The sequence below is a fragment of the Anguilla anguilla genome, chromosome 18 (assembly GCF_013347855.1).
Source record: "Anguilla anguilla isolate fAngAng1 chromosome 18, fAngAng1.pri, whole genome shotgun sequence".
Lineage (NCBI taxonomy): Eukaryota > Metazoa > Chordata > Actinopteri > Anguilliformes > Anguillidae > Anguilla > Anguilla anguilla.
The window spans coordinates 2,166,054-2,180,735 of record NC_049218.1 but is presented as its reverse complement, the minus strand read 5'-3'; the positions used below and the strand labels follow the sequence as shown (position 1 = coordinate 2,180,735).

General features: G+C 41.2%; 1 protein-coding gene across 2 annotated transcripts in view; it reads right to left on the bottom strand.

Annotated features, from left to right (window-relative positions):
* The window catches only part of LOC118218490 (protocadherin-15-like), a 242,525-nt gene that overhangs the window by 184,682 nt on the left and 43,161 nt on the right, over window positions 1-14,682 (bottom strand). For both annotated transcript variants that reach the window (XM_035401170.1, XM_035401171.1), the window contains one exon: window positions 2,995-3,053. The gene's annotated coding sequence lies outside the window, so the exon portion shown is untranslated. The remainder of the gene's footprint in view (window positions 1-2,994; window positions 3,054-14,682) is intronic.

The window sequence follows — 14,682 nt, the reverse complement described above, 5'->3', positions numbered from 1 at the left end:
GGCACTGGCAATGAACACATCATAGTGGAAAAACAGGAAGAAACCTTGAGAGGAACCAGACTGGAGATACATCACCTATGTGTATCAGTCAGAGGAAGATGAGTTTAGTGTGCCTCCTAAGTTTGATCCCTCCCTAAGTTTACTCCTCCTAGTCTGAAATCATGCATTTTTGAACAAGTGACGATTATTTCACAAAAGAAAATGGATGGTTTTCTTTCTTAACGGCACAGGGATGTTGAGAACAATGTCTCCAAACATTCACTTTCGAACAAAAGAGATCACCGTTCGCCTGAAGCATGGAATTGTAATAGGAGGAGATAAGCTTAAATATAATACTGAACCGTGATAAAATGCAGAAATGACTGCTTTTATATTGTGGAAGAGATTACTTTCATGCTTTTGATGATTGCCACAAAAAAAAAAAAACGGAAGAAAACTAAGCTAAACAAAGGCGCCGTCAGCAATCTCCAGCCACAACCTCCACTGAAAAAAAAAAACCTCTACACTGAGACTGCAAACTGGCAGGAGGATTAACAAACCACTCTCGAAATGCACCTTAACCTTAAAGTATCGCTCCAGATAAACCACAGCATTATACATTTGCACTACACAGCTCTCCATACAGGAGATACTACTGAGCTGGCCATGCATTCTGGGTGGAGATGATGTTTTCTGGCTCGACTCTGGCAGGTACACCACCTTAATTAGAGATCCAAAAACGCAGAACGACAGGGCAAAAAAAGGGGGTGACCTTCGTACCGCGCGGAAGACAGGTAAGCTTTACTCCCAAAATCTTCAGCCTGCCTGTGTATCCCTGTTACTGACAGGCAGAGCACCTGTCCGGGCCTACTTGCGGTAATGTATCTAATTACAGGTGAGCACACTGCACAGTCCCACACTCAGAGACAGCACAAGCCCAGCTGCCAGATACTGTGCTGTTCCACTGGGGTTCCAGCTCAAATGTGTAAATATCGAAAATAAATCCAAAACTCCAGAAGGAATAATGTTTCGCTTGGAATCAAGGAGCAATTGATGGATACTGCACTACACAGTGTACCTTACATAACATTAAAATTTGAACATCACTGGTGCCAAAAAAAAACGTTATGCCCATTTAAAAAAAAAAAAAATTTCACACAACCAAACTTAAATGGCATAAGTTTCCAGCTGGTAAAATCTGTTGGTGGTAAAGAGTTGCTGGTCATTGTCACATGCACTTCCTCATACGTGTCTCTGGATAACAGCGTACGCTAAAAGCCTGAATGTGAATGCGTACGCATACATTAGGGTCTGACACGGAGGGCAAAGTCTTGATTGGCTCACGGACGTTAATGACTGAGAGCGGCCGACAGCTCCTCCCCAAAAGAGCTCACAAACACTCCCTCTTCCTCCATCATCCTCCACCTCACCTGCTGAGCGAACAGCACGCCCCCCCCCCCCCCCCACCAGCAGTCCCTGACTTCCTGCGGCAGAAGCCCCTCTCACTACGCTGCGCGGCTGTCAGAACTGACTGAACTTCGCCCAACGCTACGCTACGCTACGCTACTCCTGACGCCGGCCTCCCCGCGCCGCTCGAACCCGGACCGGCTGCTCGGAGAAGCCATCCCGCCGGTCGCATGAGCAGCAGCTCACAGCGGTGTTTGTAAATGTCAAGAGCGATCCCCCGCCGGGACTCGGATTAAATGCTGGAGACCCTGCAGTTGTCATATAAAATCCAACGCTGAGAAATCAAGGTGACAAAGCTCCCCCAGGCTACAGTAAAGGTACCCAACTCAATGTCACTTTTTTTTTTTTTTTTTTTGCACTCAGTCAGTCAGGAACTCCAGACTATTCACGCTGAAGGGTATAAGTATAGCACCACGAGACTGTGCAAGGACATGTCCATGTCCTTTATGAGCCAATCCAAATTGAATGGGAGTTTTTCAGTTTAAAAAAAGACTCATTTTCCTACCCTTCTCAAATGGGTAAACTTCCATAATGTCATTTTTTTCCTCTTATAAATTTTTTTTTCCCCCAATTACAAAACTTTTCCCACATAATTGTGTCCCTTGTAATATACGATGCTTGTTTACTATTCGTCTGGCAATGAACGAATACTGGAAACAGCTCTTTAGAGGAAATGTCTGGGTTTAAATACTGTATATTTGCTAGCATTGCAGAGCCTATTTCAGAGTTTAATTAAAATATAATGGGGCCTTGCAAAAATGAGTTTGGACAGCACCTCGATTAATCTATGCAATCCATGCAGTGTGCAGTGTTTCGTTTAATCCGTCCATCCATCCAAGGCCCGATGAGCTTCAGATTCCAGTTCTATGCTCCCGGCTTCCTGTGGGGCTTTTTTTCCAGCTTATTTCTAAGGACTAAAGGCAGTCACAGAGCAGCCGGTAGAACCCTTCAAACACCGCCTCAGTTCTCGGGCAGACTGGGTCTTCCACTGGGCTGAGAGCTGACAAATAAAATAAAATAAAAAAATAAGAAAAACTTTTCAAAAAATTTTCCCCTCCTCACCTTCTGTAAGAAATGCAATGCACTGCGCTTGCAAGAAACCCCAAACTTAGTTAAGTAGAAGGAGTTAGAATGAGTATCAGCCCAACAAAAGTTAGAATGAGTATCGTGCCTAGGTCTCGACGGGGGGTGAATGATTTGCCTCAGCATTGATTATTCCTCTCTGTGGTAGGTAGGGCAACTTCAGCAGTATGGAAAGGCAAAAAAAACAAAACAAAAAAACTTAAAAAAAACAAAAAACATTCATATGAAATGGAAAAGGCGGCCCTATTCATCCTTGATCTCTTTCCTGTCACAGCTGAATGGATCTGTGATTAAAGCCTGTGTTTCCTGCTTTAGAAAAAAAAACAAAAAAATAAAACCCTGTAGAGGGAACGCCCAGTATCAGCGCTTCTGAAGAGCGGCTTGCCATCAACACTCAGTCCAGACGCGATTTGTCTGCTCCTTTGAAACACTGCAGATAACATGTTTTCATGTGGAAATGCTTACCTCACAAGTGTCTTTTTGGGGACAAGGCATACCTCTTCACCCAGGTCCACGATCTGCCCCTGTGTGCAGAAACAAGGAACGACTAATGCTTTACATTTCGCCTGATTAGTTGATATAAAACTGTCTGGGGGATGGGGGGGGGGGATGTCAGTGGGAAGGGTGTCTGCTTTCTGCAGGTTAAACCAGAAGCATGACGATGACAACCACAAGGTTTTAGTCCTGTAATGTGCATGAACTCAGTGAACTGCCATGTAGCGTCAGTGCTTAATGCCAGTGAGTCACTAGCCGAGACGTTTCACCCAAACGTAGGAAAAAAAAAAAGAAAAAAAGGGGGAGGACATAACGACAGACTCGGCATCGGATCTGCCCTTCATTAATCCCCTTACTGCGTTTAAAGGATTATTACTAACACCGGGCTCCAAGAGCAGTGAAACATTTCTAAACCGAGAAGAAACGGGAGAGAGATGTCACTTGAAAACTTGACCGTCCTCAGCGAATTTATTAAACCGATCACATATTAAGCAAGTGCACGGGGTGGGCTCGGGGTTTCACGACCTTGGCTTAAATGAAAGGTGGAATAACCTCAGGGGATTTTACGGACTCTGACACGGCGAGAGACTAAGAACTAAAACACTGCGTTTTCATTTAGCTTCTCAGGACACTGTGCTCCGGGCCTAATAAATGTGACCTCCTGTAGAGTTTAGTTTTAAAATGCCTAAATGATGTCACAGACCATCCTACAAAATGGCAGAAATGGAATATACTGTACTGGCAGTATACTTGGTTTTCTTCTGTTCGTAGGAAATGTATCAGAATTTAAAGAGAGTCTTCTTTTAAGCATTTAAATACCCAGTATGAATGAAATATTTATCAGCATATATACTATGTTACTTAAACTCTGAGCTCTTGGTGAGTAATAATGGTGACCAGAGGTCAGAGAGGAGTTCCATAGCCCTACGCTAAAGCTCTTTAAAGGATAACACCGGTCATTTTCATTTTTTTCAGTAACATCAACAAATCCTATGAAAATCCCCAAACCGAAAATGTTTCTGTCCAACTCTCGGTACTTGTGGATATTTTCCTACCCCCATTTACCGCTGAACTGGAAAAGTCACTCATTTCGGTTGTGCGCTACAGTCATTAAATGCAGCTCAGAAAGACATATTTTTATCTTCAGAAAATGCGACCTATTATCACGAAAAACATGACCAGTGCAGTTTTTGCCCAATTTATTTCAAAATGGAGCAAATTATTCATTTCGATGGGGACTACTTTCAGTATTTCGGTGCTGCACCAAACTACTCCCCGCATATCGAAACAGCAAATCATTGTCACTTTGTAAAGTTGTTTCAGTAAAAAAATATAAAGGCCCGATTCTTTGTAATGGTAAATGATGCCAGGGGTACACAAGAAGCTTTTCAGCGATGACCCAAAGATATCGATCCATGCTTTTCAGCATCCTTTAACAGAATTAAGGCTTTATCAATGAAGCACAGTCTGGGTAAAGTGCTCAAAGCTGCCAGACAGAGAACCGAAGAACAAACATTTCTTCTCATTAACATTAGAGTCATCAGTGAGTCTTTTAATGGGACATATCAGCCACTTATCCATTTCCCAGAGGGAAACTTTAAGTAAATTTCTAATGCTAATATTTCTATACAGACAGTATTCCAGTAACGTAATGTCAAAAGCACAAAAAGACCGGATTGCGATGATTAGCTTAAGATGTTAACTGTCCTACATCATATGAGCAATTAACATTTTGACGCACCAGTCAACATTAAAGCGGAGAATTACATGTTCATATACACTGTCAAAGGCAAACAATAATAATGTGTTTATGACTTTCTTTTTTCCTGTTTAACATTTACTTGCACAAATACAGAATAACTTTATTGAATACTAGCTGACAGATTTTTTTCATACGGGCCCAATTGCATTGCAATGTTGTGGAAGGCCACACAACACCACGACCAAATAAGTTATCCCCCATGACCCCAAGTTTGGCCGGCCGACCCATAGTTTGTGCACCACTGGCCTAAACACGAACTTGCAAGCTAAGCAAAAGCACCAAGGACAATTATAATGAGCAGTTGGGCAGAGTGTAGTGGGAATTCTGTGGGTCGCCTCTCTTCACATTGAAAATAAATGACTTCCAGAGAGAGCAGCGTGAAAATTCAGTGTTTGGTGTAAATCCCGGGGTAACTCATAATGATGTCACGACCCAATAAATATTGCCCGCAAACCAAAACTTGGGTTGCGGCCCACAGCTTGTGCACTGCTGAGTTATGCTGACCAAAGCAACAGCAGGTCTCTTTGACTTGTTTTCATACTTTTTTGGAAAACAATGATGTACTATGACTTATGGTGTATTGGCGTTGGCTAGATGGACAATAATTGTTCTCAGAATAAATGAATTGAGAGTGAGACATAAACAATAAGCCTATCGGTTGGGGTCATAGGTTTTATCATAGGATATTTTGCCTAAACTGAAATTATCTTTTGATGTTGTATAGACTAAACCAGCAGAGCCAAAATACTTCATAATTAGTCAATTACAGTCACATTACCTTTCAAAGCTTTGATAATCTACACTTGTGGCAATGATATTGTAACTTTGTGCGTGTGTGTGCGTGCATGTGCGCGTGTGTGATGCTCAATTTCATAATTGCAAACTCAAGTTCTCTCAAGTTCCCGTTTTTAATGGGGAGAAATGCCAGTCATGTCACATTCTGTGGCTTTCAAACTGAACACGGAAGCGACCTACAGCTATTGAAATATTAAATAATTTAATTAATAAATACACCGAAAAAAGAGAAAGCACTTTGGAGGGGTGAGCTTCTGCTTTGAGAAGATAATGAGGAATTATGGAGGACTTGACCCGCAGACCCGTGTCTGACTCCTGTTTAATTACCTGTCAAAACATCCCGGCCATTGTGACTGTTAAAATTCCATTAACCTCCAGAACACTTAGTTTGGGCAGCTCACCTGGACAACAAGCCCCCTTTTAAAAAAAAAAATTATTAAATATCGCTCAGAAAAAAACCAGCCCTCTGCGTCATCGTGAGCTCCTTTTCCAAGCGCAGCAATGAATCATCACATTAGCAAACTTTCCGACTTCTGACGTCAAGGAGGTTTCATTCATTATCATTCACTTAAATATCTGCAATTCTGAACAAGTTACTGGGTGCAGAACTCGTTTTTACTTCCCTTCAATTGCTCTCTACCTGAGGAAATTTTTTAAAAAGAATTTTAATAAAATAATACTCTTGTATAGCCCTAATGATTAACATTTTTGGATTTATGGAAGAAATAAACCATACTACCTTTTATTTTCTTCCCATTTATTCATTTGCCCCGTGAACCATGAAGAAATGCTATGGAATATATTATTCATAACCACTTCATCAGTACCGCTGTACTTCATCACTCCCGAAAATAGCCCTGCAAGGTTTCACCCTCATAAATCACCTTTCATGATAAATTAAAATAAAATGAAAATGTGCGATTCACATTTACACCCATGAAGGACCCCTCAAATGTCAACTCGTTCCAATCATTCAATGTTTTGAAACATTCAAAACATTTTCTAAAGGAAACTATGAGGGGGAAAAAAAATCCCATCAATCTTTGGATGATTTTTTTCTCCCCGTATCCAGACCGTGAGATATTTAAGCAGCAGCGTCTTCCATCATTTTAGCTTCTGCGACTGGTTTTTAGAACATTCATCAAACGCATAATCATCCAAGACTGCATTTGTTCTTCGTTACGTTTAGCTTTTCTCTCCGAGAGAAGGAAAATGGCTGAAACATAGGTCCCTCTCTACACGGTCGTCGGAGCTCAGAACGAACATCGGCGCGTCACCGAGCGACCCTACAGCAGGGAAAGAGCCGGCAAAAACCGCTTCCCCTCACCAAACACATTCAAAGCCATGCTCACGCTGCAAAAAGCTCTGTCCCAACAAGTGCTTTAGGGTGGTTAATGAGATTGAAAATCCTATTTTTCTTCTCTCAAGTAGAAATGAGCTTGTTTGAAGTGATGGTTTGACAAGCGAAACTTTCTGGCAAACCTCGAAATAAGTCAAACTTTCTCACCTCAGTGGAATATTTTTGTCTTTTTTAGCAAACAAAGTAATAAATAGTCTAAATATATGACTACATACTGGTACGGATTGGCTTATTCTGTGGTTTTTGCAGTGTAGACATTTGCACATGAATTAAATAGGTATTCCAGACCGTGAATACACAGCATAACCAAAATATTTCAAACTAATGCTATAACAACTGTCAGTCTGATCCCAGTCCAAACCTGTCAAGGCCTCAATCTGCTCAGAAAGCACATTTCAAAAGCTCATCCCTGTGTATCGATGTTATGTGATAAAAGAGAAAGGCTAATAAATTTGATTTTCCCAACTATATTTTATATTTACTATGCTGAAGACCTACTGTGAAGCAAGGACTGTGTTGCTTGTGTGAGTAAACGTTTTAATAAATGTCATATGCTTTATAATGAGCTTCATAAAAGATAAATTGTGCACAGGAAATATAACTACCCAGCCACTTTCCAACAGTAAAGTGTACCCATTAAAAGCCCACTTCACAATCTTTCGTTTAAAGGCTTCTTATAATATAGCACAGAGCAACAGGACATCGCATTAAACACTTGAAAAAAGGTGTGAAAAGGAGAAAACTTTATTTTTCCAAAGCCCAATGTATTGTGATACTCATGAAGGAACTGGAAAAAACCTATATATTTATAGTATATTTATTTTATTTTTTGTTATATTTCTGCACTGTACTGATAGGGAAACATTCATGTTACAAGGTGTAGGATTAATCATTAAAAGGGCATCAGCATGCAATGCAACAAAACAAAAACAATAGGAAAAGCTGGCACGGTGTAGCATAGCGGTTAAACATTAAAATTTTAAGCATGTGTTTTGCTATGATAGCTTAGTAAGTTCCCCTGGACGAGCGTGTCTGCCAAATTATTCAAGGCCAAGCACTACAGGTGCAATGGAACCTTATTTCAGTTGTTCAGAATTACATTTCTCAAGGATTCAGAAACATCTATTGTTTTTTGTTTTTCATAAGTAAAATATGTCTATGAAATCCAGGCAGTTTCACAAACTCACAAAGTTAAGCAGGGTTGTAGAGAGTGCTGTGCCATATTTGATCAGGCATATTTAGAGTATAACTATTGCAGCAAAACAGCAATTCAGTGATTGATTCATTAATATCAAGTTATATAGAGAGGCAGGGCTGGGGGTGGCCACTGCTCATGTGGTGAACAGACAGGAAAAACACAAAAAGAAGTGTTGGCTTACTGCCTTTTATCAGTCGAAATCGCCAAATCAACATAAATCTTCAAAACACAAAGAGGCCAATCCAAACCAAACACTGTTGAAGGCTAGGGAATATAAAAACCAAACAAAACCGACAGACACAGAATCTGGAAGCTAGGCCTCTTATAGAGTCCATAATTAGGTAATGGGCCACAGCTGACATGATTGCAATGAATCACAGCTGTGGCCATACCTGTCTGTAGGGCCGGTGCTGCCCTCTGGTGGGCAGCACCCAAATTCCATTCCTGCTATCATAACATATATATATATATATATATATATTCTGAGATCAACGTGACCATTGTTAAATCTTTAGTAAAATTTTTTTTATAATATTAACATTGTACAATACAGAACCCATGGTACTGTATGTATGTATGTATAGTACAGTATATCTGCATTAATTCTTAAACTGAATGTTATGTCTTAAAGCCAACGGGCTGTTATTTCCAGCATCTGTAATGTCACAGCTACTGGACAATGGATAATTTTAAAATGCTGAAATATAATTGGTTTATGTGTGTGTGTGTGTGTGTGTGTGTGGTGGGGGGGGGTGTTCTCTTTTATTTATTTTTCTTTCTGGGGAAAGTAGCTATCCCTGCCATAGGAAGAGGCTTTTTTTTCTCATCTGCTACCTGTCTCTGCTGATGTCTGAATGAGTCTGTCTACTGAGGCCCAAACTCAGGCGCCCCTGTGGCAAACCCGACTCATCCAATGTAATCTCGACCAAATTAGTCTGCAAGTCTAATTCAGGTGACTGGACTAATCATTCCACCTGTTCTGTGAGACACTACAGGAACAGATTTACTGGCAAAAAACAACAAATTAAATTCATCTGATGAATTTGATTGATTGGTTAGTACTACTGCCCTGCGATAGATTGGCGGCCTGTCCAGGGTGTATTCCTACCTCTCGCCCAATGCATGCTGGGATAGGCTCAAGCACCCCGTGCGACCCTGCCTAGGGTAAGCGGGTATAGACAATGGATGGATGGATGGGTGGGTTAGTACTTACAAATTGGCAACTGGAATAAAAAACAAAAAACAAATCAAATCTATAAAATTACACGGATTGCCATTTAATCAACAATTTAAACTCTCCTTCAATATTCTCCTGCTCTATATTTTTCCCCAAAATAAATGCATTTAGTGCCACCATTTTACTTGCTTCATGACTAATTAAAGATTTCAAAAACCTCTTTTGGTTTGGCGATTAGTCATGTTATTATATGACTCTGCTTGACTTTCTCACCAGAGGAGACGGTCGTTATGGAGATAAAACTGGATTTAAAAGATAAAAAAACGGACAACTAAAATAGCTGTCTGGGTAGAATAAATGCACTACCCTTTTACTTTCTTTCACTGTCATATAAAAATGGCTGATTTTAAATCCTTTTGCATATGTTTCATTATAATTATCCCCTGATTACCCTGTGCCACATGTGTATGTTTTCTCTCAGCTACCTAATCAAGGCCCCTGTCTGCAGTTTTATTTCGGATTAATGACATGAGGTCTGACTCCCACTGCGCTTTCTAAATCTTTAACTTAAATTTAAATCTTAACTGACAGACGTAAAGCCCTAAAACAGCTCAAATAAAGTGTTTACTTGGGATCGATTATAGCATAAGCCTCCTGAGCCATGTGGTAATCCTATTGATTTGTGGGCCTTCCAGCCTCCGATCCAACCTGAGTCTGTGATAGTCCCGAGACAGGAGCTGGGTATCCAGAGCGAGTTTTGTCGCTCCCGGTTGATATTTCTTAGTGCATATGGCTGAATATCATCCTGAAACAATCTCATCATGGAGCAGAGTCAGTGTTCTCAACTTTCAGGGCAATACTAGCAACCGTGAAACACCAGACACAGGGCTAAAACATGGCATTTAATTTTATTGTCTATTTGATATCCTTTTTTATTTATTTATTTTTGTTTTTATTTTATTATTATTTTATAATTCACTGCACTATGTAAAGCACTTTGTGCTGTATCTGTTTATGAAAGGCGCCATACAAATAAAGTTTATTATTAAAACAAAAACAACTGAACATAAGAATATTTGTATAATTTGGTCACGTATTACAATAGATGAATTGCATAAAGCATACATAACGCATATAGAGCATGCATAAGCATGACATAACTGCTAAATAACACGGTTATAAAGCCATGATAGCAGTGCATCATAACACAGACAGCAACTCATTGCAGAGACAATGAATCCAGCTAACCATGGGAGGTATAATGACACTTTTTTATTGTTCAGTTACTTATAATATCTAGATGTGAAAACGCTTTGGATATCACAAACATGGCTTTAGAAATGCTTGCATACAGCACATTACACATGAGTAGAAAAACCTCACCTCTTACAACCTAGAACACAGCTATGTTATTCTTCTGGGGGCATCCGCGTACGTATATACGGTATAACCTGAGAAAAAGTTACTTTCAGGTTTCCCCAGAACTACTTCAGAAAAACTATTTCTCATCATAAACACACAAAGAATACACCCGAGTTCCAGAGTGGTAAAACTGCAGGATAATATTTCTGTGAGAATAGTGGTTTCTCCTTCATCACTATCAATAAGAGCCTCATTCCGCTGTGTGGCTGCAACCAAGAATTTTCGACTTGAAATTGTAAAAATCATTTTTTCCCGTGTTTGAAAAACAGAGGCAGACAGCAGAGAGAGAGCTCAGATGAGCCACAGACTCCACGCATAGACCTCGCCCAGCCATGACTGAGGGGAACTCCCTGTAGAGTTACGAATGGCAGCACTCAGTTATAATAGATACAATCTGTCCCATTATACTCTGATAAAGAATTGAGACTGCCACCAGGATATTTCTCATTTTTGATCCGGGAACAAAGAGGACACAGGGAAACATCTCCTTAGAAGGTAAACTGTTTGAAAAATTGAGACTGAATTGACTGAAAGATGGTAAAAATAACACTTCAGCGAGGCACCGTTACATACAGATCTGCGGTCGCACGTTCACTGCACGGTCACACATTCACATATTCTGCATACGTCAGCTTTGCAGCTGGGCCATAGTAACACACAAGCTATGAAACATTTTTAAGAATCAGAAAATGAAAGTGACCTTGAAATTGAATCGCTGAGGTAAAAAAAAAAAAAAAACTCGTAAAAATGTTGATATTGAAATAAATTGTCAAACAACAATGCAGTAAGCCACGTTCTAAACTGAATGGCTGTCATATTTATGTCTCAAATGACAGTGCAAAAAGGAGCTCTCAAACAGTCTCAGAGGACTGGATGTCATGGTGACCTGGAAAGCTAAAATAATAAAGGGGTCCTTCATTCAGTCCTTCTGTGGGTGAAAGCATACCTGTGGTTGAAAGGATGCCAGAGCCCAACAGGTTCCTGGTCAGCTTGACCAGCAACTGTCATATTAGGGCAAGAGGATGCTGGAGGTTCTGATTAAACGAACAAAGAATTCCTTTCCCTGGAGCTTGACTTCGCTCTGAAATGTGTTTGTTTAGTGAAGACGATTATCATTCATTTGCTTGATCTGTTTGATGTGCGGTCTACGGTGGAGCCAGTTCTCCGCTCTCAGCGTCGATCGAACGGATCGGATTTAGGGAAAGACTGCCATGACACTACTGCCATTGTTATCTTGACTTTGCATGTCCCCAAAAACGTCACCCAAAATGGCACACGTCCCCCAAAATGGCACACGTCCCCCAAAACATCACGTCCCCCAAAATGGCACACGTCCCCCAAAACATAACATGTCCCCCAAAACATCACACGTCCCCCAAAACGTCACACATCCCCCAAAATGTCACACATCCCCCAAAACGTGCACGGCCAGCCACCTCTTCTCCTCAATCCAGAATTCAGCAGCTGAACAGTGCAGGTATTGCGCAGGGGGGCCACGCAGCTGACGCAGCTGACGCAGCCTACGCAGCGGACGCAGCCCATGCAGCCCACGCAGCCGAAACCCTTGCACAAACCAATCAGCCAACATCTTTAAAAAAAATTTTAGTGTAAACAATCCCACAAACTGTAGGTTCCCTTTACGAGTGCTGTACACGTATAAGGCTTCTGGGGCGACTGGGAGGCTAATGTACGGACGCTAAAGCAAAAGCTAGCATAGCTGAGCGCTGACGCTAGTTTCACAGAGCCAGAGACGGGCCTGATGAAGACTGCAGGGCAGGTGCTTCTCTTCCACCGCAGAACTAATTTACAGGCGGCCTTTATCAACTCAGACGCGAAACAAAAGACTCCCTGAAACGCCTTTCACTCTTAAGCCTGTCCTAAATGCATTCTGGAGGGCCGCGGTAGACTCAGTCAGTCAACTGCCACCTTTTACCAACAAGTGAAACACAAAGCTGACGCTGGAGTACAGAACTCACATACAGCCCAGTAATGACTTGAGAGAAAGCAACTAATTTCCAAAGGACTTCTGTACCTCCAAATTATAAGGCAGAAATTGAAAAAGAAGGCAAAGAGTGCTAGCTGGAACATTGCCAGGGACTGTCACACTTCAGAAATCAGGCTTCGTCCAGTCATATGTTTCAGAAACACACTAGCATGGAGAGGATAACCTGAGTGAAGCTGCAAGAAAAATAAAATCTAAATCTCAGATACTTCAGAAGGAGCCATGCGAAGCCAAGGTCCAGGATGAAAAGCAAGGGCACTAATGCTATCAGTGTCCAGGGGAAAGTGGTCTAGAGAGGGTCATAGAAACCACCAGTAGGCTACACAGATTTATTAGCAAGTTCAACATATTGCAGTATTTTTTTCTTCTTCTGTAAATCTAATTCCACACCTGCATAGGATTCAGTAAGAAGTGATGCGGGGAAAGACTATCATCTGAGGATCTGTCAGGGAAGGAGGTGTTCCCTGTCAGAACAGAGGCCCATGATCACACATACTGAAGCTCAGCATGAGGAAAGCAACAGTGCTGAATGATGTCATCAAGTGTTACCAGTTTTACAGTCCTAATACCTTTCAAGGGTTTACAGACTGTAGGCAAATGTTTCTGCTCTTATGAGCGCAAAAATGCTTGGATGCTTGTTTTATTAGTCATTCTGAACAACTATTTAGAGTGGCTTAGCTGCCATGCTGCAGATATAACTGTGTGCCTGTATATCTTACATAAACTAAAAACCTAAAATAAGATATAAAAAGGAGAAATGAGTCTGTTTTTAATTTCTTGTGAGTGAAATAATGCCCTATCTGAAGCATGTGGGGCAGCTGGGCGAATCTTACTGGCGTTATTCCTGTGTGTCCACGAGCGCCGCGGGCTGGTGTCCAACCCAGACCGTGTCCTCGCGGACCGAAACCGGCAGCACTGCAGTTCGGTGAGTAATTAGCCCAGGGAGGGAATGGTTCTGTCGGCGCGGGGGATAATCTCATCCTTTTCCATGGACTCGCGCTGGGTAATCTGAGCGCGAAGCGCCTTACCCTGACTCGCGTGTGCTCGAGCTCAAATCGTGGACTGCGGTGTGCACTGAGAAGCAGCGTGTCATTTCCGCGTTTGGGAGGGCAGCACGCGCTCGTCGATGCTATCTGGAATTTAAAGCGGGGTCTCGCACCGACGCGCACAGCTGGGGAATACCACTGCGCGTTTCAAGCTGGAGCGAAAGGGGAAAAATGCAGAAAGATACCGTTAAATTCAAAAGATGAAATGCTCCCCTGAAATGGGGCGGGACTATGTATTAAAACGGATTTAATTCTTACACGGATCACCTGATATGGATAAAAATACCCTCAAATTAAAGCTGAAAGTTGGCACTTTATCCCCATATTCAGTTTTACTATCAAGCCAATGCGCTGGAGTGCAGAGCCAGAGCAACAAAAATTGCGTCATTGTCCCAATACTTTTGTATTTAACTGTGTATGCAATGAGAGTGCGTGGTGGTTGCTGAAACTGTGTGTGCATTATTTACATATTACTCTCTATGAATTACATATCTATTACATATTATTACATATTCTCTCCATGCATCATAGCTCTTAAATTGCAATACCCATTTTCTCTTCATTTGCATTGGCACACTTTGCAAGAATAAACAACTATAAAAACTGACTACCCCATTTAATTGAGAAAACAGATAATTAAATGTTTTACTACTGCCTTCAAAGTTGGATCAGAGGACAGGCAGTTCATTGCAATGACAAACGACTAATAACTAAGAGTGATGGTTATGTTTCATTCTGACATAATGTTACCGGCTGTACCTAATTTGTCCATTTTCTGTCTTTATTCTGTCCTGAATTTCTGCAAGTAAATCCAAATAACATGAACTGACAAATACATAAATGATAACAATAACGGTCTTGAGATAAACTGTCCTGTGCATTACAATCTTTTCAAC